This window comes from Dermacentor andersoni, chromosome 1 (assembly GCF_023375885.2).
Source record: "Dermacentor andersoni chromosome 1, qqDerAnde1_hic_scaffold, whole genome shotgun sequence".
Classification (NCBI taxonomy): Eukaryota; Metazoa; Arthropoda; class Arachnida; order Ixodida; family Ixodidae; genus Dermacentor; species Dermacentor andersoni.
Genome location: NC_092814.1, coordinates 337,028,817 through 337,032,531, shown reverse-complemented (window position 1 = coordinate 337,032,531; position 3,715 = coordinate 337,028,817).

The following is a 3,715-nucleotide window of genomic DNA, read 5'->3' as shown; positions in this document are numbered from 1 at the left end:
GTCAGCGGAGGATTTGGACAGGACGAACGTGACGCAGCACTACCTCCAAGAGCTGCATGGCCTATTTTTACGTCCGTTGGTTTGGCGAGGAAAAGCAGGGGGTGCGGGTGACGGGAAGAGACGGCGTTGAGGCTACGGCGCTCGCACGGAGGAGCGGCTGTCAGGGGCATCAGAAGTAAGGTACAGACGGTGAGGTGAATAACGGCGAGCGTCGGTGTATGGGCGAGGAGCAGGGAATGAGCTCCAGAAAGGCGGCATCCAGGTGGTGCTGCAGTGGCGGGATACATCACCAATGTGGTGCCAGTGGAAGCAGATCGGTTTGTCGTCTGGGGTTCGCCATTCAGCAGGATTGCGTGGTCGGGGAGCCAAATACTGGTCATTACAGGTTCGGGACATGAGAATGGGTGCCGAATCAGGTCGGGAGACAGAGCAGGCGGTAGGGATGCCAAGATTTGCAATTTCTTGCCACACAGCTGCTTGAATAACGAAAATAGTGGGGTACCGTCCTCAAAGGTACCGTAAGGGGGTCGGGGATGAAGGGGGGCGGGAGTCGCCGCATCAATCTCACGGCGAATGATACGTGTGACGTTCTTTTGAAATAGTCGTGTGGCGGTAAGAGCGGAGCAAGAGGACGTGGCAGGGGTGTTTGGGAGCCGGAAAAATTGTGGGAGGACGCGGCGGCTATTGGCTACCTCGAAGCGGCGGTATTCTTTGACGATGGCGTCCACGGGGGAAACGTCGTGATAGACGAGCAAATTGAAGGCGTTGTCCTCGATGCCTTTGAGGATATGGCCCACCTTATGAACCTCGGTCATGTGCTCATCGACTTTCCGGCAAAGCGCGAGCACTTCGTGTATGTATGAGACAAACAATTCGGTCGAGGACTGGACATGGGTGGCAAGGTCTTTTCGCGCAGCCTGTTGGCGACCAGATAGGTTGCCAAATAGGTCGCGCACCCGCTCTTTCAAAATGTACCACCTGGAGAGCTCGAACTCATGGGTGCAAAACAAGACACGTGGTGTCCCGTCGAGATAAAGGATCACACTGGCAAGCATGATGGTAGGGTCCCGGTGGTGGCTTCGGCTAACACGCTCATACATGCTGAGCCAGTCGTCGAAGTCAACGTCATTTTGGGCGGAGAATGTCCCAGGATCACGGAGACTAGGAACCGTAACGTACGTTGTGGTTGGTGCCGCAGGTGTCGGCGGCGACAGCGTGGTTTCATCGGACGCCATGGAGAAGACGGCAGTGCGGCAGCTTCGGAGCTCCGTGGCGAGGGCGGGGAACGTTCCAGCTCCACCACAATGTTACGCGAAGGACTAGTCAGTAAGAGAAGCAAATATTTACAGGTTATATTTACAACAGCGGCTGCACTTCTGACTGGTTAGATTCACAGCGCGACCCCAGTTCGTTCTTCCTCCTCTTTTCTCGAGTGATGGTGCCCACGCACCTCGTTCAATCAAATAGCACACGTGTGTAGCATTATCAATGACTCGGTGCAATGTATACGTCCCTAAAGTTCGAGGAAAAAATCATCAATTCCAATTTTATCATTCTAAATTGCTTAGTTTGATGAAATTGTATCTCGGATCGGCAGATTTAGTGGTTCTATTTGCCACTCTATAAAAGCGATCTGTGGCTCGTAAGATCGTGGTGAGTGAGCAAGTAAAAATGAGTTCGGTTAAGAAATCAAAGCATAATCAGATTATCTGAGCGAAAAGTTACAAAGTTTTAAAAATGTTTGTACAGTATCTATGCGGAATCCACCACGTAACCTTGGGTTAACGGGATTATACAGTTTTAATTACGTGGCTCTAACCTCCGTTACTTTACCTATCACGCTCATTATAAAATACAGAGGCGATGGATGGATGAATGGAAGGATGCAAAGCTTTAATGAAGGTCCTGGGAGCGGACCGCAGCGCGCTGAGTCGCATGCAGAGGCGATTACATGAAACCTTGGCGCCAACCTTTCTAAATGTCAACCGTCGCGGCGCAAGTTAGGTCCTGCTATGCGTTGTATACTTCATTCTTTTGGCGTATTTCGTTTAGTAGCATTGTCTTCAATTTCACCGCAGAGCCAGATGCTAAGCTGACGGAGCAGCTGGTGCGCACGAGAGAAAAGAACGTATGACGTCAAAGCAAAACACCAGCTCTCGACACAGCCGGCCGCCGTGCGGAGGCTGCCCGACGACCAATTACCGACGGCAAAGCAAAATGTCCAAAGAGCTCGCTGGAGAAATTCCTACAATAAAATATATAGAGGACCACCATGGAAAACCCCTGGAGCTGCTGTAAACAGTGGAAGGTAATTGCCGTAGTGATTACAGCTACGCAAGATTTACCACATCACAAAGGTAATCCCAGCGACAGCTTTTAGCTTAAAAGATAGGCTCTTAGACAAATAGTAAATACCAACGCTTTTAACACTAACCGTTATTAATGGTGCCACCAAAGTACTGCTTTGGCGACATTTATTCTTTTCTGCATATTTCGTTATTTTATTTATTGGAGTACTGCTGGCCCCATGAGTGAAGGGGAATCCCCACACAAGTACAAAAGAACGAAGCAGCTCAGTAAACTTGACCATGGGAACGTATAACTATTATGCTGCGCACTATATCACTTCCGTGCCTCTAAATATGTGAGACATTTGAAAGTGACTCTTCATAGAGAGACCCAGGCTTCTCGGTCCCACAATAGAGAATTTCAGGGAAAAATAAACTGCTGGATGCTGTTATTTCGCCCAAAGAAAGACCTTCGTTTGAGGCTGCGTCATCTTTTAGGCCGGGTAAGCATGAGTTGATAGACAGCAAGATGAGCGAGTAGTGGCGTGTAGTATTATCATCGATTCAACGTGTCGCCTAGTGTGTACTAGGGACAAACTCAAGAAATTCATGGGAGACGACGGTTATAAATCCAGATCGGTACAATGGCAGACAAAATCAGCCTATTTGTACCATGTTGATTTATGGATGGCACGCTGTTTATACTAGGTGTCCAGCTAACGCGCGCCAAACTGTAAATAGTAGGGCTACGAGAAACGACGATGGGCCAAACGACATTCTGTCAGCAATCGTCTGGCGCACAGTCGTGAATTTTTACTGCTGTCATTGATTAGCTCATTAGTCGAAATTGTTTGCTTATATATGTAAAAACTATGGGAAAGCTGAAGCGGGGAAGCCGAGGACGAGGAAGCGGGATTAAACGGGCGTTCTTGGCAATACGTTTCAACCCATCCAGCGTGGCCAGTCCCCCTTGTGGATACGAGCCATGTTTTGAGGCAACAACAACAATACACCGCAGTGGGTATGCGCAGAAACTTTGTTTTTTAGTGAAAATATATTTTTACAGTTTACGTTGGGCGTAACATATCTACAGCCTCGCTGACCAACCACCGTTGCAGGAGTGGATTGGCGGTGATTTGATTTTTCAGCACTGTGCTTTAAGAAAACCGCCTAAAACATTGCGCATTTTCTGCTTCATTTTACAGCGAAGCTGTCTATGGCTAGGATCTGGGATTTCACGGCGTCCGCACAGAAAAATTCTCCCTTGAAACTCTCCCTTAAAAGTGATAATGAGTGAATGAAAGAGCCAGCAAAAAAGCAAACCCGTAACGCCGCTCGCGTTGGAGCTCGGTTTAACGGCCACCTGTGCCTAAAACAGCGCTCCGACGCAGCTACGTCTCTGTGAATATACGACGTAGTGCGTAGGT